The sequence below is a fragment of the Hyla sarda genome, chromosome 1, assembly GCF_029499605.1.
Source record: "Hyla sarda isolate aHylSar1 chromosome 1, aHylSar1.hap1, whole genome shotgun sequence".
NCBI classification, from domain to species: domain Eukaryota; kingdom Metazoa; phylum Chordata; class Amphibia; order Anura; family Hylidae; genus Hyla; species Hyla sarda.
Window position 1 is genome coordinate 551,860,221 of NC_079189.1, and position 22,035 is coordinate 551,882,255.

At 40.4% G+C, this 22,035-nt stretch overlaps 1 protein-coding gene across 2 annotated transcripts in view; it reads left to right on the forward strand.

The window, feature by feature from the left end:
• Positions 1–22,035, forward strand: part of ARL15 (ADP ribosylation factor like GTPase 15) — a 263,307-nt gene that overhangs the window by 189,514 nt on the left and 51,758 nt on the right. The gene's annotated exons all lie outside the window — the stretch shown is intronic.

Genomic DNA, 22,035 nt, shown 5'->3' on the forward strand with positions numbered 1-22,035 from the left:
AAAAGCTCTTTGTTAAATAAAATTAAATTAAATAATAAAAAAAAATCTTCTTTTCTAAGAAGTTGTTGACTTCTGTTGGCTTTATATTCTTCCTTCCCTCATTAAAGGCAGCCATATACCTGCAATAGCTGTCAGATGAACGTTCATATCCAATACCTATGTTGCCATGCCTTTTTAGTGGAGCGTTTATGATTTGGTCATTTAAGTTGTGGTTCTCGATTTGTAGTTGAAAAATGCAAAAATGGTAAGGGGTCCTGGTGGAGTCATATTCAGTTGTAGTTGTAGTTTATGCCAATGACACATGGTGCCCCAGGTATCTCCAGACCAACACTACTGCCGAAACCATCATTACGGTCAACCCACCATAGGGCTGCATTACAAAAAGAGATGACGAAGAGAAGGATTTTTTTCCCTGTTGAACTGTTGTTTTGTTAGTTAAAGAATTACTGGCGACCACATCATCAATGCACAGGACACCTTCAACAATACAGTGAAGGACTTTCTAAACAGCTCCCCATTACTCTTCTTCCTGGACCTATGTGGGGAAAAATATGGTCATACCGGAGTTTTTATTAAGTGACATTTAGTGTAGCAGTGGTCCCTCAACTTACGTTGGTAATCCGTTCCAAATGGACCATCGTTTGTTGAAACCATCGTATGTTGAGGGGTTCGTGCAATGTAATGTAGAGGACAGTGGTCTACAACCTGCGGACCTCCAGATGTTGCAAAACAACACCCTGCATGCCCGGACAGCCAACGGCTGTCTGGGCATGCTGGGAGTTGTTGTTTTGGAACATCTGGAGGTCCGCAGGTTGAAGACCACTGGTATTGGAGGTTATACTCACGTGTCCCCGCCGCTCCGGACCGTCACCGCTCGTCACCGCTGCCCTGGATGTCGCCCTCCATTGCTGTCACCGCGTCCCCGGGGTGTCCCCGACACTCCGGCAAGGCCTCTGCTTCCCCGGCATCCTCGTTCTCAGTCGCCACCATCACATCGTTACCCACACCGCTCCTATTGGATGACAGGACTGCGTGCGCAGCGACGTGATGACGACGATGGAGAGCGCCGACGATGCAGGGGATCCCGAAGAGGACGCGCCGTAGCCCCGAGGACAGGTAAGTGATCGTCAGCGGGGCACCGTAAACGGCTATCGGGCGGCAGCTGAAGCAGTCTGTGCTGCCGGATAGCCGTTTATGCGATGGCCTTGACATACAAAAGCATCGTATGTTGATGCTGCCTTCAACATGCGATGGCCTCTGAAAGGCCATCGTATGTTGAAATGATCGTATGTCGATGCCATCGTAGGTCGGGGGGGGTCACTGTATTGTCGAGTATTGAGTTAATAATAATATTATTAATAATAATAATTTATAAAGAAACAGAGAAGATCCAGAACAGCGGCATGCAGTAAAAATGCTTGCTTTATTGAGGCTTACATAGACAACCATTCAGACAACATGAAACGTGCCACTCTGTTGTCTGAACTGTTGTGAGCTGATGACTATGTAAGCCTCAATAAAGCAAGCATTTTTACTGCATGTCGCTGTGCTGGACACAGCGACATGCACATATCCGTGACACAGCAGACGCGTCGGTGAACTGGACTTTAAACGTATTTGTTTCGGATAAAAATATATATTCTTTTTTTCAAGGAACTGCTCCTTTGTTCTCCATTGGTTTTGTCTGGTATTGCAGTTCCGTCCTAACTTACTGATGACTACAATGTTCTACATACTGTGTTGACCACATACTGAAGTTTTCTTTTTCTTTCTTTAGCTAACACAGATTCCAAATGTGTTGTCATTAGTCCTTGCTTCCTTGTATCTGAATGTTATTTTCCCACCTCCTCACTGCCAAGCAGCGAAGGTTTAAATTCACAGAATTATATGTAAGTTCTTGCCAGAGGGAGACCATGTAAGTTATGTAGCACAGTAACAATGTGCTCACTGAAACTGCCCAAGGGATTACACCTGAGATTCATTAACAAACTAAGCATTACCTAGAGAAATCTTCCATTCACAATCCTTCGCTGACTGGTCGTAACATGACAAGTCATTTATATATGTATATAACCTTATTGTGTGGGAGGTAGAATTATTAGTAAACTTGAATCCATCATTAACATAACTGAGATGCGGATGAATTATGAGTCGTGTTTTTGGCAATAACATCCGTACCATTACTACATTATCTACGTGATGTCATTAAGGAAGAATGCGTGCACCCAAAAGCTCAGTGTTCTGTGTAATGTATGGCTCTAAATGTATGTAACATGCAGTTGGGAAAGGCTGTTAGTTACCTCCTTTAGAGTTTCTGGGGTTGGATCCTGGTGCTTATTATTTTTATATTCCCCTTATATACTACATTCGGAATGGTCTGCTTTTTTTAAATAACATTTTCTGTGCTAATTTCTCTGTATCACTTTATAGTGATGGGAGCTATGTTTTTTCTTCATAGAGGCATAGTGTTTAATAAAAAAATAAAATAAAAACTTCTGCCACCACTAGGGGGAGCTTAGGAGCTTACTGCATACTGTTACTATTGTTACACAGTGTTACTGTGTTACTATTCATTTCAATTATTTAATGATCTAAGATCCTAATGATCCAGATTGGTGACAAAATATTAATAGTTTGTGCATGGGTTTGGAGTTCTGCAACAAAGTCATACGGTATTAAGATATAGTTCAATCATTCTTTTGAGGGTAGACCTTTTTTTTTGGGCCCAGCTTACACATTTTCAGAGCATGAAAAACAGCTATAAATGCTGGTCAATATGAGGCTAGAAATTATCTCATCCCTTTTAGATGCTGTTTTAAATGGGCACTGTCAGATATAAAAACTTTTTATATGTTGTACATCTTGGCAAAACAATATTTTTTCTAATATACATCTTTAAAAAAATGAACATTTTATTAAAGAAAACTGCCTTTGAAAATCCCACCACTAGGGGTCCCCATACCTCCTGGGACACTGATGAGTCCTACAGCAGCATGAGTGTATCCAATGGTCATGGACACAAATGTCTGATAGACAAGGCTGCAGGAGGAACACAGCCTACAGCAACACCGCTGTAACACAGAGTTTTACCAAACGTGCCTCCAGCTGTTGCAAAACTACAACTCCAAGCATGCCTGGACAGTCAAAGGATGTCTGGACATGCTGGGAGTTGTAGTTTTGCAAAAGCTGAAGGCAACACTGCTGTAAAAAGAGTTATCCAAACAGTGTACTTACTGCCAGATATTCCAAAACTACAAGTCCCAGCATTACAGGACTGCCTAAAGATGACGCATAAATGACATAGGAAGATCCACGTTATACACTCACCATATTGTCTTTGTTGGTACAGGCAATCCCCAATAATCACTGTGTGTGTATATGTGTTTGTATACAGAAATAAACCAGTGAGGAAAGGGTTACAGAGCAGGGCTGCCAGGCTGAGAGCAGTGAGTCTTCAGCAGAGTGAGGGGGGGAGAGGCAACAGAGTGTAGGCAAGAGAAGGACACTCCACCCCCCTTTGACAAGATGGAAAAGACTTTGAGCAGCTGTAATATGCTATTTTGTAGTCAAATATCGCTGATAGAGAAATAAAAATAACACGTTCATGATCAGGATGAGGTACTGAGAAACATATATATATATATATATATATATATATATATATATATATATATGTATATGTGTGTGTGTATATATATATATATATGTATATGTGTGTATATATATATATATATATATACATATATATACATATATATAATAATACGTTTTTTTGTTTGTGGAATCTGACAAATACGCTTTAAAGGGGTAAAAACCTGTGAAAACCTTTTTTCTTTTAAATCAACTGGTGGCAGAAAGTTAAACATATTTGTAAATTACTTCTATTAAAAAATCTTAATACTTCCAGTACTTATTAGATGCTGAATGCTACAGAGGAAATTCCTTTTTGGAACACTGATGACATCACGAACACAGTGCTCTCTGCTGACATCTCTGTCCATTTTAGCAACCATGCATAGCAGAAGTATGCTAAGGGCAGCATGGTGGCTCAGTGGTTAGCACTGCTGCCTTGCAGTATTGGGGGCTTGGGTTCAAATCCCACTAAGGACAACAATAAATAAAGCGTTATTATTATAATAACGTCAGCAGAGAGAACTGTGGTCGTGATGTCCTCAGAGAGCATTCCAAAAAGAAAATAATTTCCTCTGTAGTATTCAGCAGCTAATAAGTACAGGAAGGACTAAGATTTTTTTTAATAGAAGTAATTTACAAATATGTTTAACTTTCTGCCACCAGTTGATTTAAAAGAAAAAAGGTTTTCACCGGAGTACCCCTTTAAGGAAAAAAAAATTAGACCCAGTCTTCTCATAAGTTAATTCTTATTTTAATCTAGATGGACCAAGTTTAGGGGGAATACCTCATGATATAGTTTGACCTAGAAAGCTATAGCTAAGGGGATATTCACATTGCATTATGCCTATATGTCGGGATATCTGCAAAAAGTTTTGCCGACATAAACTGCCATATACTGATGCTTGGCACATGGACAGTGAAAGATAAGCCACATTTATTAAGAGCGTTGCACATCTTGCTCCAGTGAACTTTTGCCCAGTGGGGGGCCATGCTTGTTACAATCTTGTAAGACTGATCTTCCACCATCTTGAGATATTTTGAGCATTTAGGGCTTCAGGCTGGCTATGAGGAAATAACATCGTAATGAATCCATTAGTGCTACAACTCCCAGCATGTGGTGTGTCAGCACCTATGAGGGTTAATGTTTTACCACAGGTTGAAGACCATGAAAACACACACTAACTTGAGTACCATAGATCAGAGCCAAACCCATGATCGTCTGTGTTTTATTTAAGTACTAGAGATTCATTTGGTTTTGTATTGTTAATGAAGAAAATGGTGTCGCATTAAGAGTCGAAACAGCTTGACTTATAAAGAACTTGCCCCAGGACTCCCTGACCTGGTGCTTACATTGAGAGGAATCCCAGACAACATGCTGTTGTCTGAGATCCAAACCCTATTTAACATGACTGAGAATCTGTAAAAAGAAAATGGCACTTGGCACATAACAATTTGTCAGTAATATTAGTGCCCGAGTATACACTCTGCAATGACAGGGAGACTGAAGAATTACATTTTTAACTTAAAAAAATGTCCACATCCCAGCCAACCCCATGTCAAGTATTTAGACCCTAACTTTTTATGGATTTTGGAAGGCCCCATCTGATTACTATGAACCATGATAAAATAACTTTATTCATGATTTTATCTAACAGCAAATTGTCAAAAAATGTTTGCACGTACAAAAATTCCTGCTCTGGCATAAGTCGTTCATAGATAGAGGGAAATGACAGTTTGACATTTTCTGTCAGAATCGTCATCTGAGTGCTGGCGTATGAAGACACCGTCTCATGCATGACATTCCTCTGAAGCCTCCGCAGCCTGAGCATTCTGCCCTGCGGTTGAAGCCGTAAGCAAAGGCTTTGCAGTTTCCCACTGTCATTGAGCAACATGATACTCCATTAGTAGTTTTAAGTGCACACAAATAGCTGCTAAACACACCACAAATTTGTGCCCCCTCCCCACCACCAACACTCTGTCTGATAGTCCTTAAATACATTCATTTATATGGATGGTTGGATTTTTGTCCTGTGATCTCTTCTCTATATGCAGCAATCTGGTTACGCCGTCTGTAGAAATAGTAAATAGTTATCATTAAGGGCTAAACTTTTTTTCCTAGGCCACAATAATAAAAGAAATTGATCCCATACGTTGTTTGTGTACTGAAACAAAAGCGGAGTGTAGGAAAGTCAAAACACGCAGGGCAGAGAATAAGCTGCTTTTCTGCTATGTGCCGTCGACCCATTTTACTTAAGTGTACACCAAGAATGCTGGCCTAGACTGTATGGTTTATTTAGCAGTGAAGAGATGACAGACTGTGGGGGGTAGGGGAGGAGAAGAGGGTTGAGAAGGAAGCTTACTTTTGGAATGTAAATACACGTAGAGCTAGTCTAGCCTTTGTTTAGTATCTCTTTAAACTAAGACAAAAAAGTCACTGAATGAATGAATAGCAGCATGGTGACATACCTAAATGTTTGAGGAAAAATTTTTGGATGTTTGAAATCCTATTTGGATCTTTTTCCCAGATCGCAGAGCATTCATATGCACTCAGCAGGAAACTTCATGGAGATGCACATATGGGCAGAAGGTCTTTGGCGGTGCCTTATTCTTAACTTTTGCCTTTTCTTCTTTTGAAGAAAGTAATGGCTTAAGTCTGACTGAAGCATAATCTTTTTTGTATGTCCTCTATAAGAATTTACTTCTGGTTCACAGGTTTTTACCCACCATCACAGTCACCAGCCCTCAGAGTTTAAAACAAGAATAAGTCCCTGTGCAGACAGCAGGAAACACCAGATTATAAACACAGTGACAGACACTCCTAAAAGTAAGTCTTTTGGGGAGACATGTGATGGACCTCAAGTGACCAGCTTGTCGAGCACTTGGCCTCCACTGTGCTTCTCCTTGGGATGGTCAGGTATCAGATGTTTGCTTTTAATAATAAAGAAACAATGAACGTATGTTGGTTCTTTTTTGCTGCTACTTTGTGACATCTTTATATACAAATGTAGCTAAACTGAATTTTCTTAGTAAGACTTACGAGAAAGGGGATGTTAACTAGTGATGTACATGAGGGCAGACATTTATTAAGTCCCATAGACCATTGTTTCCCAAGCACAGTCCTCAAATACCCCCAACAAGTCATGATTTGAGGATAATCTATACAAATAACACTGGCCTTGGCGATGCCTCATGTATTGACCTTAAATATATCACTTGTGAGAGACTAAGGGAATCCAAAAACATGACCTGTTGGGGGTACTTGAGAACTGGTCTTGGGAAACACTGACTGATGCAGTCATCGGAGAGTCCTCCTATAGACACCTACCCATGGAGTAATAGGAAATACAATGTTGACACAAAACATATGTGGGTAATTTCCTAACTCTTCCTGCAGAATCTGCAACATGTTCTATTTCTTCCACTTTGAATTCCGTCTTGTACTGAATTATAGGTCATCTTGGATACGGTTTAAAATAGTTTTGCTGCCTCTAATCTGTCATGGCCCTGACCTAAGCAGGCGGTCTGGAGCAAAGGGCTGACAACGAACAAGAGAGATGTAAGCTATTGGCCACCAAGAGGTCTGGAGGCATGAGTGAGCAGTCTGTGACCACAGTGTAAACGAAAAGGTCTCACTCATTTGGAAGGACAAAACAAAGCTGTCCTGCCGTGACAAGTTGTTTGTAAGGCTCTTCACTCCACATTTGTAGCATATAGCTGAGGAGCTTATTTTTCCCCTATTACTATATATAAAAAATATATATATAAATATGCACAGTATGTGCAAAATAATGTGTACTATACTATGCCGTTATTGTTTCATACATTTTCTGTTGCCCTTTATTATAACACTTAAACCTTCCCATATACTTCACAGTGTGCAGTTGGGGTTCAAATATCTTCTGTACTGACATCACATCCAATAACTGTAAGGCTATTAGTTACTGCAGTCACATAATTTCACCTTGCTGGGCTTCCTGGCATCTTAACCCGCTGCAGTTTTTATGCTGTAACTACACTTTTGGATAAGTCTACAGTGCATTTTGGTCTACACTGAATTTGTTGATATGTCTGCTGTGGCCTTGCTGTGCCTTCGTTCTACTGAGCACACCCAGCAGTGCAGTTGAAGCCCAACCAGCTAGTGTCTCCATTCGGGTCATTTTTAGACCGCTTTTGCTTTTGTTGCCGGACCTAAAACCGCAGCAGACCACAATACATACAGTCAGTAGCTGATTCCGTTGGTGGGATACAGCACAGGTCCGACGGGGATACGGCAGCCAGTTTTCAAATTCTCTTGCTGGATCCGGCACATCAGGCACATGGGGATTAGTAAGTATAAATCTGTATATTTTCAAAAATGCTTGTATAATTGAAATATGTTTAATTTCACATAATGCATCAGTTTAGACAAATTTTTTACATGCAAAGCTGTTTACAATTCTTTACCCAACTTCTTGTATCTACCTATGTGGTCATTGTAACCAGCCGGGCACTGCATTCACAAAAGGTGTACAATCGTTGTCTCCCCTCATACATAATCACCTCCATATTCTATAGTGTCCCTGGTTGTTTTTTTTGTTTTGTTTTTTTGGCATATCGCTAAATCCTTTAAGATTTAAATCATGGAAAGTATATGATATCATATCATAACTGGCTTATCTTTGTCGTCTTAAACACATTAATATTTTACCCTTATTGCACCTCAGCAGCCTCTTAACACAACAGTATATAGCACTTTTTATTTGCATAAAACCTCAACAGATTACTTCTATTTCCTATGAACTGTTAACTCTTATTGTGCCTTGTGAATGGCCAGTATAGTAATACTCTCATTTCCTTTGAGATCACCTCATGATCCCATTGATAAGTGAACTTGATCAGGTGATGTCACAGTGTTGACATTGGGAAATCCTTGTTGACCTGTATGGATGACTTGACAGCTACAGCAGGTATTTCCTCTGTCTGTCATTACTGAGAGATTAAGGGAATTCTGCACCTAACAGTGATGGACAAGTCAACTGTCCTGAGGTCTCTTTAAATAATTAAAAACTTGTATTCTCATGTATAGGGATATATGATAACATACACATGTTCCTATCCCTGTTTGTAGAGTAATAACTTAAGTTTTAGGTAAAACCTTTATATTTACATTTATCATGAAACCTGCATTAAACTTCCCCAAATTATCCTTCTACTTGATCCTTTAATCTTGACATTTTGTTCAAGAAACTTAGGGTTTAATTCTATAAAGCTTACTGGCCTATTCCAAGCATGTTTCTCTGTAGTAGAGTACTCCTGAAGCACAATTGTATAACAAATGGGGATTTGTCCTTGTGTTACAGAAATTACTTTGAGGACCATTGCCTAAAGGCCAATGTAGTAATCTCTCCATTCATATACTGCCATTCTGTGGCTTGTTTTAAAGGGATTTCCTTAAATTGGGATGTGTTGTGGAAAGAAGACTGAGAAGCATTGGTTTAAACCGGTGTTGCATAACTTCAGAGTGTAAGGTGTGAATCCATACAAATGCTGCGTATCGACACAAAGCAGGAAGTCAAATGCCTCAACTGTGCAGGTAATGCCAGCTCTTCATTATCAACACAGTTTCCATGGCTAGAAGGGGTGAAGGCCATGCAGTGATGTTGTAGTCACATGACCATGTTTGAAAGTTCTTGCATCTATGGAGCTGCACACCAGGAGTCTACAGGCAATAAATCTGTTGAGGGGGAATGAGCATGGCCTGAAGAGCACTCCTGATACTCCCCTCCTACCTACAGCATTACCAGTCTTCCTCCATTCTAAATTGAGTTTCTGCCAGTGGAGAGGGGTAGTTTGAGATTAGTTTGAGATGGAGAATATATTTGCAATTAGAAATAGAGGTGGTTAGGAGATAAAGCTGCTGTTTGGTGGAAGACAATGCAGCTTCCCCATCTGATAGCTTTCTTAGATAGATAGACACTGCTGCTGTGGGTGTGGGTTGCATGGGAAGCTGGACAATGTTGCTTTCAGTGATGCAGCATTGCAGTATTTGTATGTTCTCAAAACGTATTGAGTGCTGTGCCCTGGTTTTTCTTTGGTTCTTTTGGAGAGATATCTTGAGTCTCATTGTGATATATGGTTCCAATGGACATGAGGTAATTAGTGCTGCATGGTCAGGTTTGGTTGGCCCAGCCAGGAATAGCGTGTGTTCACTCGTGAGGCCCCATATCACCATGAAGTGGCTAGTGAGGCAGTTTGGAACCTGTAGTTTAGCCCTCGTGTAGACAAGCCCGGCGCCATCTGTTAACCTATCTGTTTTGAAGACCCCATGTTATCCCATGGAACATTATGAAATTTTGAATTATAACATGTGCAACGTGTTTAATTTTAATACTCCCCCTGGCGTCAGGTCCAGTCTACACTGGTCATGGTTCATGATTTCACATCAAAAAGCAGGTATCTAGCAACAAATGAGTTCCACTATCTCCAGCTGCATTGGAACAATAGAGACATGCTTGAGGAGTGGAGCTCATTAAAAAGAGTTAACTACCAAATTAGGAAGTAAAATCTCTCTCTTCTTTAACAGCCGCCTCCAAATATGTTGTGGCCAAAAGCAAGTTTGGTGCCGTTCCATCAATGTTTAAAAAATAACTTTCTTCAGATCTTGTAACTTTGATAGCTCTCAATAGACCAGTGCTTCCTGAAAGCTCTGCAAGGGAACGCCTAAGAAATATAACACATATTAAAGGTGAAGAATGTGTGGAGCTTGCCATGCAAGTCAGCAGAATAGCCTCACTGAGCAAGAGCTGTTAATCATACATATTGATTTGAGGAACAGTTGGGTATTAAATGTATTAAACTTGGACTATTCTGGAGCACATATTAGAGGCAAGGGTATTCTACATTTAGAACATAGATTATCGTTCAACTACAATTTTATGGCACTAAAAGAGTGAAAAACAGTATGGGTTTAAAAATAAGTTACAGTGTATAATGGATGCTGGAGAGCGTTATCGCAAAGAGTCACTCCCCTTCGACCAGCCATACCACACAATGCATTCCTTTAAGTGTAGCACTGAAGGACATGACTAAAGATTCTCCTTACATTCCCTCATTAATTTGCTAAATTATTATGTATCGTAATGTTTACCAATGTTTTACTACCTGTTTATACATTTACGCCAATTTTATCGATTTTGTACATGTTAATTTAGCAGTGCCAAATAGGCTAAGCACCTGCATATAAACAACTTCTTTTCCATCATATTCAATTTTACTTCTCTTTCTTAAACAATACCAGTGTACAACTAAAAATAACTTCATCAAAAGTGCTCAAGCGCGGCAGATGACCATTTAAAACAGTCTCCTTCACACAGAGAGTTTCCATGCTAGATGTTTCCATCACGAAAATTCTGACTTCCATGTCTGCACAAAGAATAAACACGTTCATTCTTTGTGCAAAGTCCGCACGGAATGCATAGCAGTCTATAAGATGGCGCATTCCTGTGCGGTCCTAGCACCGGCATATTATGGCGGCACCCTGCAGTTTGCGGAATGTACCCTTGAATATTCTCCATGCGGACATTCCGTCGGGGGAACCTTAAAATCATAATAATTCCAGCCCTATCCCCATTACACATGGGAAGAATAACAAATTCCTATAATAGTGGATATACTATCAATAGTACTCTATTAGATAAAAAATCTAAGAGTGGTGTATACTAAGGGAAAAGATGATCCTTAATCCCAGCAGTAACACTAGCAAAAATTTTAGAATATTCTTGTAAAAATATTTTAAATTGTACATTTCATTTAATCCATCTGAACTGAGCATACCAAGCTACTGTATCCAAAAGACCTCCCTTTACAGGAGTCTCTCCTTGATTTGTTTTGGGTGAGTTCCCTGGATCTCTTCCAACACCATCCAGCACAAATCGTTGGTTCTGTGGCTTTTTTCAGCAACGTGTCAAGCAACACCAGTCTCTCTATACTTTTGTAGTTTACATCCTTCATCTTTCGATGTAGAGGATTGAAACATGCAGGTGGCCAATCGATGCTTATTGAGCCTTAGACACCTGTCTCATATATGCCATTTTTTTACTGAAAGTTTAATAAATTAATCGCTTGCTTCCATGTCACAAGATTGCCATCCCTGAATGGGCACCTAATTGTCCTTCATCGGTTAAGACACATTCTCCATTTTAAAGAGTATCTGTCATCAAACCATATTTTCTAAACTAACTCAGATTAAATTCCCTAACTGCCCCTAACACCCTTCATGACCTTAAAAAAAATAAAAATAAATTCTGTGCTTTAAAAAGCTGTGTATCATACATTTCCCCTTTCTCACATTGTGTGAGCTCCCGGCAGGAGAAAGTGGGTGTTCCCCAGCAGACGTGACTTCACTGAAGCCTGCAAGAGTTGTGTGTGCCTCACCATACCCTGCACGCAGTTCCTGAGTTTGGTCTCCTGCCAGCCTGGGAGGAGACCAAACTAACTGTTTCACTTTGAAAGTGTCTTATAATTACATAAGGAACAATTTATTAAAAGTTTAGTTTGGTGACAGGTCCTCTTTATAGATGTAAGGACAATTCTAGTAGGCTAGGCATGGATATGTATTATTTTTCTTCTTTTAGACCAAAAAAATTATAACTTTTTTGTTTTTATAAACAAACAGGAAGGTGCCAGAAGAGACCACCATACTTAGGATCGCTTCCCAGATTGATTTACCAGCCCTTCATTTTTTTTTTATTGAGCAAATGTATTTCTATGTTAATAGTATAGGAGTTAAATGTATACCATGAATTTAGAGTCAAAACATGACATGAAATTGGCCTTACAGAAGTATTAATAAACTCTCCTATAGTTTATGAAAAAAGCACTGCAGAAATTATTTTGGTAGACCAAGTGAGGTCTACCAAAATAATTTCTGCAGTGCTTTTTTTCATAAACTATAGGAGAGTTTGTTAATACTTCTTTAAGGCCACTTTCACGTCATGTTTTGACTCTACATTCATCGTATACATTTAACTCCTATACTATTAACATAGAAATACATATGCCAATTTGTGCTTCCATATTTTACAATCACTATCTGAACACATTTTTTATTTTTGTGTGTCAGCAAAGAACGTCTGATCATTACATGACATGGGGGGGGGGAAACAATTCTGCCATATTATTTTATTTTTTTTGTAAATTTTTTTGACAGCACTTACTATGATATAGGCAATATGTTATTTATAGTGTGTGAGTTGTTATTATTGCATCAAATTACCAAATGTATTCCTTTTGTATCATTTAAAAAATATATATTTTGTATTGCCTGATTTTAAGAGCCATTACGGTATGTTTTTTGCGTCTTCAGCACAGATGCCACGATACTTAGTTTGTACCTTTTTTTTTTTTTTTTTTTTTCAATTTACCTTTTTCATTTTTGCAATAAAAGAATATTATTTGGAGTAGTAGTTTTGCAACAGTGTGAGGCACACTGGTTTGGAAACACTTTTCTTTAGCAACCTATCGGTAATGCACAATTGCTTCCTCTGTATCCTCTATTGGGGACATCTGGGGGACTCCAGTCACAGTAGTTGCAGTAGGATGTTCACTATGGGGGAGATTTATAACCTGTGCAGAGAAGGGTGCAGTTTCCCATAGCAACCAATTATACTGTTTTTTAATAGGCCTTTTTATAAATCAAATAAGCCATATGATTGGTTCCTCTTCACAGGTTTTGAAAAATTTCCCCCTTGATGTTTATCAGCACTATAAATGCATGGCACTGTTTCTTTGTTTTTTAGAATTCAGATTTCTTGTGAAAGTAATATTACCAATATACTTCTAATAATATGGTATCTATTATTATTAAATACTAAACCATATGGATGCATTTTTTTTCTCTTCAAGATAGTAGGAAAACATATTTGTATTTGTTTGTTCTGTCACTTTTATAAATTCCATTTTCTAATATTCCTTACTCATTAACTTTTTGAGTAATTGACAGATGAGATGATGCTACACCCGTACTTGGCTTGGCTCTTTGGCCATCTCTGTGCTGTTTCTATGTAGCTGGTCTGCAGTGTCCTCAGTGTGTTCTGTTTTATTGTTTATGCTTGCCTTCTTCTTGAACTACAATTCCCGAGACACTCTGGGAAAAACTCATAGTAAAACATTTTTTCTTCTCCAACTTTTGTGTTCAGAACTTTGCTTGGACAAGCCTGTAAAAAAGTGCATCTGCTTAATATCAGTATCTAAAAGCTGAAGCAGAAAAAAATTTGAGATTTAGTTAAGCGGCTTCTGAGGCTTCTCTGAAACATCAAATTTCAAAATTATTTTCCATTTAGTCTAAATTTTGAAACTTGCGATAAACAGATTTTTATATACTTTGGCACTGAATCTCCTTGAAATTGTACCCAAAGCAAATAGAATATGTCAACTTAGGGTCCTTTCACACTGATGTTTGTGCCCGTCAGTGTACAGGCCGTTAGGAAGATAGCAGGAGAAAAATTTGATTCACATGAACGGAGATTATGATGAAATTAAAAAAGATCATTTACCTTTTCTGCATAGATGAAGGTTGGAACCTCTGATGGGCCCTATGAGCCACAGTCACACACAACCTGCTACATTCTGTAAGATTCCAGCATTGGCCATTAGTGAGCTTGGAGACTTGAAATATGTTTACTGTCTGGTTCACTGGCAGAATTTTTTTTATTTATTACAAAATTGAAAGTTGAAATGATGGTTCCTCATGCATCTTAGACAATAGTCATGACCGTTCCTATAGTATAGAACGTAATTTTTTAGAGCTTTTTTAACATCTTCAAACAATAGGCAGGGCCGACTCTGCCTATAGGAAAAATAGACAGCCACCTAGAGCACCATCTTGATGGGGGGGGCACCGCTCTGCCTGCCACAAGAAAGTTAGACAACCAGTATCCAAACCACTTGCCTAAGTCAGCAGCTTGAGGAGGAGGTTTGTTACAGTGTGTCACCCCAGCAGTAAGCTAATTACATTAGAAGGGGGCTTGTTACAGTGTGTCACCCCTGTAGTAAGGTGGAGTGTGTCAAACCGGGGGCCTATTGGCAGAGTCAAGGGGGCGGCAGTCTTATTTCTTTTGGTTACATAGATGACCATTTGCTGATTGTACTGGCCACTTACTATGTGTGCATCCTATGATAGATGTTAAAAACCTTATTGTTTTTATTTGCACTGATGTTTCCATATAGAAGATGCAAAAAGGAGTTGATACACAAGGAGGGGAGTTCATCAAGCTGTTTAGATAATTTTTTTTTTTTTATCTAAAATTGTCACACAAAAAGTCTGTCATTTCCCCTGAGACTTTTGTGCGACTTTTGCTATAGATCATATTTGAAAGTGAACTACCATGTGCAGTGCTTTAGACTAGTTTTATGCAGTGGGCACTGATTCATTATGTGAGCTTTTTCTCTGAAAGTCTCACAAATGTCGCAGCACTGTGATTTTTTACACACAAACTCCCATCATGTCACTTAAAGGACATCTGCAGCATTACAAACACTTATCCCCTATCCTCAAGATAGGGGGTAAGTGTTTGATCGCGGGGGGTCCGAACGCAGGGGCCCCGGCGATCTCCTGTACGGGGCCTCGGCTCTCCCGTGTAGGGGGCGTGCCGGCCGCAGCATGACGCTGCAGCCGGCACGCCTCCTCCATACATCTCTATGGGAGAGGCGGGGAGGCAGCATTCTTGCCTCCCCGCATCCCCCATAGAACTGTATGGGGACGGGGAGAAGACGGGGCATCAGCGTCGACCTCTAGGTCGACGCTACGCGCCTTATCGCTCACCATGAGCGCTTATGGCGGCGCCCCGTTAGGGAGATCGGGGGGGGTCCCAGCGGTCGGACCCCCCACGATCAAACACTTATCCCCTATCCTGTTGATAGGGGATAAGTGTAATGCCACTGCAGTTGTCCTTTAAGCCCTGGAAAGAAGTATAAACAGGTAGCATGGGCATAGAGCTGGTTAATTCATCAAGTAGCATGTGACCTTTTGTGAATTTGGAGCAGGAAGGTATATTCTTAGGTGACTTTTCACATCTGTAATAGCAGATACACTAGTAAAATAGTGATGAATGTCCATCTCCCTGTTATGCAGGTTGCACAACCAAAAAATAACCTCTTGTAGAGTTCCAGGCAAAGCTATCGCAAGTGCCTAAGGCTAGGTTCACACTGCGGAATCTCCAGCAGAAAATTTCCGCCCAGAGATTCCGAGTGCGGCCATCGCCGACTGAATCAGTCGGCGCTAGGACCACGCGGACACTACAGTCTCCAATAGACTGCAATGTGTTCCGCGAGTATTTCCACCTGAAAAATGAGCGACGCCATTATTCAGGCAGAAATTTTCAAGCGTATTTTCCATTCACAAATTCCGAAGTGTTAATTTGTGAACGGAAACCCATAACAGTACAGTACATTTTAGTAAGCAGAATTTCTGCCTGCAATTTCAAAGCAAAATTGCAGGCGGAAATTCCATAGTGTGTACCAAAAGTTTGTTGCATTGAGTGCTTCCCCAGACCCTCTTGTTAAATTTGAGTGGCAGATTCAGTGTCCTGTAGTGTCACGCGACCACTACAGCTGTCGCTCATAGCTAAAAGGAGTTGACAGGATAGTGTTCAGTGCACAAGTCTCTGGGCACTTTGAGGGATCTGCCTACTGGACACATACAATAGCAGTGCCTTTACAATACAAACCTTTATTTTTTTTTCTGGTCATACAGCCTGTATGACCAGAACTATAGGTATGTTTTAAATCCATCCCTCGATATGTAACTGACTGTAGATTTGAGGACTACTGACAGATTTCAAAGAGGTTTTGCCCTATTTATCCCTTATCCCCGGCCTGTTTGGTGGATAAGTATGTACACTGCCGCTCCATACAGTGTTTGGCTATCTTCAGCACTCCTATAGACAGTAAATGAAGCCACAGTATGCATATTCATGTGCCAGTCTATTCAGATGGGAGCTTTAGGGGTCCCTAGTTCTTGAGCTGAGATCTCCCCACCTCTTCATTCACACTCATAAAATGGCATCCTTCCCAATAGTGTTTATATGCTCTAAAATGGAATATAGACAATGGATGAGCACCATATACAGTAATGGCCGTAAGTGTTGGCACCCCTGAAATTTTTTCAAGACATTGAAGTATTTCTCACAGAAAAGGATTGCAGTAACACATGTTTTGCTATACACATTTTTATTCCCTTTGTGTGTATGGGAACTAAACCAAAGATGTGGAGGAAAAAAGCTAATTGGACATAATGTCACACCAAACTCCAAAAATTAGCTGGACAAAATTATTGGCACCCTTAACTCAATATTTGGTTGCACACCCTTTGGAAAAAATAACTGAAATCACTTGTTTCCTGTAACAATCAATAAGCTTCTTACACCTCTCAGCCGGAATGTTGGACCACTCTTCCTTTGCAAACTGCTCCAGGTCTCTCTTATTGGAAGGGCGCCTTTTCACAATAGCAATTTTAAGATCTCTCCACAGGTATTCAATGGCATTTGGATCTGAACTCTACAGCGCTTTGTTGCCATCAATTTCTGGGTGCTTTTTGACATATGTTTTGGGTCATTGTCCTGCTGGAAGACCCAAGATCTCGGACGCAAACCCAGTTTTCTGATACTGGGCTGTACAGTGCGACCCAAAATCCGTTTGGTAATCCTCAGATTTCATGATGCCTTCCGCACATTCAAGGCCCCCAGTGCCAGAGGCAGCAAAACAACCTCAAAACATCATTGAACCTCCACCATATTTCACTGTAGGTACTGTGTTCTTTTCTTTGTAGGCCTCATTCCATTTTCGGTGAACAGTAGAATGATGTGCTTTACCAAAAAGCTCTATCTTGGTCTCATCTGTCCACAAGACGTTTTCCCAGAAGGATTTTGACTTACTCAAGTTCATTTTGGCAAAATGTAGTTTTGCTTTTATATGTCTCTGTGTCAGCAGTGGGGTTCTTCTGGGTCTCCTGCCATAGTGTTTCATTTCATTTAAATGATGACTGACAGTTCGCGCTGACACTGATGCTCCCTGAGCCTGCAGGACAGCTTGAATAGCTTGGACAGCTTGGAACTTTTTTGGAGCTGCTTATCCACCATCCAGACTATCCTGCCTTGATGCCTTTCATACATTTTTCTCTTCTGTCCACACCCAGGGAGATTAGCTACAGTGCCATGGGTTGCAAACTTCTTGATAATGTTGCGCACTGTGGACAAAGGCAAATCTAGATCTTTGGAGATGGACTTGTAAACTTAAGATTGTTGAAATGTTTGCACAATTTTGGTTCTCAAGTCCTCAGACAGTTCTCTTCTCCTCTTTCTGTTGTCCATGCTTAGTGCGGCACACACAGACACACAATGCAAAGACTAAGTGAATCTTTCTCCTTTTTATCTGCTTTCAGGTGTGATTTTTATAGTGCCCACACCTCTTACTTGCCCCAGGTGAGTTTACAGGAGCATCACATACTTGAAACAATCTTATTTTTCCACACTTTTGAAAGGGTGCCAATAATTTTGTACATCCCTTTTTTGGAGTTTGGTGTGACATTGTGTCCAGTTTGCTTTTTTCCCTCCTTTTTTTGGTTTAGTACCAATACACACAAAGGGAATAAACGTGTATAGCAAAACGAGTTACTGCAATCCTTTTTCTATGAGAAATACTTAAGTTTCTTGAAAAATTTCAGGGTTGCCAATATTTACGGCCATGACTGTAAATATGTCTTACCTTAGTGTACATTTTCCTCCTTTAAAGGAAAACTGTCACAATAGTCACCTGCAGAAACCAGTAAAGTGTAATCTAGCCTAACTATTGAAAGTTTATTTTTTAATATCAATGCTACTTAAAGGAAAACTGTCAGAATAGTCACCAGCACAAATCAGTGATGCTGCCTGGTATTGCGGGTGATGCTGAGAAAAACGATGCTTACAATGACTGGATCCCTTGCTCCGTTTATCTGATATCTCCTTTCTGAATATGCAAATTAGCAGTAAGTGGCATGGGCGGGGTCGAAAGCTCTGCGGTTTGCAGAGCTTTTGGGAGAAGTATCATAGATCAGTGACTTTCGATCATGAGCAAGTACAGAACTTTTACATTGTGAAACCAATTTTTGGGGATACCCACGTTGAATAAAGTTGGAGGCCATGGTGTCAAGAATGGGCATAATGTCAGTTTCCTTACTGACAATGCGTCTAGCTCGGAGCATCTGACTCCGTGGTAGAGATTTAATCATGGATTTAGGGTGTTGACTGGTGAAATGTAAAATAGAATTGCAATCAGTAGGTTTGGAGAAAAGAGTAGTAGATAGTTTGTTAGAATCGATAGAAACCAGTGTATCCAGAAACTGTATGGAGGTGCAAGATGAATTCAAAGTAAATTGGATATGCGGGCAGATAGTATTCAGAAAAGTGTGGAAATCAAGAAGAGAATCGCCGGAACCGCTCCAAATGAGGAACACATCATCTATGTATCGCCACCACCCCAGGACATTCCTGAAGAGGTGGGACATAAAGATGTGTGACTCCTCCAACGACGCCACCACCATGTTGGCATACGTTGGGGCCACATTGGTCCCCATGGCGGTTCCGTCGATTTGTGCATAAAAAGAATCATTAAAGGTGAAATAATTGTATGATAGTAAAAAATCAAGAAGAGAAATAATGAATTGGGTTTCAGGCAGAGAAAAATCAGGTGAGATCATAGAGGCTACAGCCGCTATACCAAGGTAATTAGGAATGGATGTATACAGAGATACAATGTCGAATGATGCCAAAATGACATCACCCGAGATTGTAACGGAATCAAGTTTTTTGAGAAAATCAGAGGTATCACGTAAGTGTGATTTAGCGCTCATTGCATAGGGGCGGAGAAGTTGATCCAGAAAAATAGATACACGGCTGGTTACAGAATTGCGTCCGGAGACGATAGGTCGTCCCGGAGGGTTAATTAGGGATTTGTGAACCTTTGGTAATAAGTAGAGAACCGGCGTAACCGGATGAGGCACTTTCAAAAAGTCTTTTAAAGACTCATCAATGAGATGTGAATCAAATGCATTTTGTAGAATTATGTCAAGTTTAGCAGAAATGACTTTAATAGGGTCATGAGCAAGAAGGAGATATGTGATAGAATCGCTCAACTGACGTTGAGCTGCGCTAATGTACTTGCTACGATCGAGAACCACAATCGCGCCCCCCTTGTCAGCGGGTTTTAGGATTAGACTGTGGTCCTGGATCAAAGAGTTTAGTGCCTGTAATTGAGAACGTGTGAGATTAGGGTGAACCAATTGTTGAGGTTCAGACCTCAATGATGCAATTTCTTGACTAACAAATGCACAATATGTATCTAATGCACAAGATGAAACTGGTGGCATAAATTTACTTTTTTTAGGTAAGTCATAATCGGCAAATTTAAAGGAGGCTGAGACTGAGAGTGTGGAGGCGGGCAAATGCTTCCGGTTAGCCGAATCCGCAAACCAAACTCTGAGTCTAAGTTTACGAAAAAACTGATGCAAGTCAGTTTCCAAAGAAAACCAACATAACTTGCTGGACAAAAGCTTAAACCCGTGCTAAGTAAGTCCAATTGAGAAGAAGATAATGAAACAGAGGAAATATTTACCACGTTTTGTTTGTTTTTTTCACAGTTGTCTTTGGGAGGGTTTTCGGTGGACGGCCTCTGGTTTTTACGGTACCGCCAGTGGCGAGATCCTCCCCGTCTGGTGGGTCGGTGGATGCTGGAGGTATCCCTAAAAAAGGCTGCTGTCGGGTCTGGGATCTGTCATTCGGTATATTAGAGGGTCGATGTGGCGATGTAGGGGTGAGGTTTAAAGTTCTTAAAGTCTCTAATCCTTTTGTAGCGTTTATTGTTCAGGTTGCTCCATGAGTAAACTCGTGAATTCTCATAGTCGAGGGAGTCTCGGTGCCACTTCTGGCGTTTGAAATTTTCTTGTTCAATCCTAGATCTTTGTAGAGATGTAATCTGTTTTTGCAGAAATGAATCTACCTCATTCAGTGGTAGAATAGATTTGAGGGAATCTTCTAGGGAGGACATTTTGGTCCGAGTTGTGATGATATCACGTTGTAAAAAGTCTATATTCAGCAGAATGAGTTCCAAAGAAAATTTATTGGCAATGGCCTCATATTTAGCTCTATAATCAGGATCATTTGAGTAAGAGTTTTCTTGTGGTTGAATCCTTAGACCTCGTGGAATACGCAGGGTTTTGTAGTATTTGCCAATAGTTGTCAAATGCAGAGTGAGAGAAAGCATCTTTTTAGATTCGACCTCATATTGGCGTTGGATGTCAATATTCGAGGGAGTATGCAGAAAGGTTGCATCGCCATCAACGCACGACAATAGCCTGTCAATGTCACCTGTAGTATATGCTGTTGAGCTGGATGGTGCTGCCATACCATTGGGTAAATTAGATGGAGGTGAATACATGTTCGCAAGAGGCACAGTCCAGTGGGTGCTCGCTCTGTAGACCAATAATAGAAATCCAATATGGAGCAGCACACCAAATAGCGGTGGGTGCTATCAGTCAAACCCAGGTCACGGGATGCACGTAGGTATATTCCAAAAAAGAATTGCAGCACTCCAAGTTCAGATGAAAATAAAAGTGGCGTTTATTCCATCTAGTTCAAAGGCAACGTTTCAGCTGCGTACCTGCAGCCTTTATCAAGCAAACACACAGTGTACAAGTAGTGGTATAAATATGGTGGAAACTGTGACATCATCATTACATCACACATTTTCTCCATTATCTACTACACCTTTAATTGCGCCATTTATTTACATTCCTGCTTTTTGATGCGCCAATGTTGGCTGCCGTTCTTTTGCATCTATATTATATTGCCCTCTATCGACCTCTTTAATATGACGGCCGCGGAGTATTCTTTGCTCTGCCCCATTCATTTTGTACATTGCCCTTAATTGAGCCCTCTAGCATGATGGCCACGGAGGATTCTCCGTTTTACTGCGCATGCGCCAATGCGCTTGTTTCCGGTTGATCTCCTGTGCTTCCGTTTACTCTGTACATGCCGCGCTCGCGCCTGTCACAGGGTGATGACGCAGCCGGCGTTTGTTTTTCGCATTAAGCAGGTTTCGCCCAGAGCTTTCGTCCATGTGAGTCTCTTTTATGTTATTATTATGTTTATTCTATATACATATGCACGATTTTGATATCACCCTGTATCACTATTGATATGTTCTACGCCACTGTATGTACATTTGATTGAATATTTGTACCGATCGTGAGATCGCTTCTGTTTTCCTAGTTTTTGTTTAAAGTCCCATGCAAATCAATGGGAAATGTATGTTCTCACATAACTTCTGTTCGGCTGGAGATATTTCAATACCTGGTACACATATTACAGGTTGGTCGGGATATGAGGACGG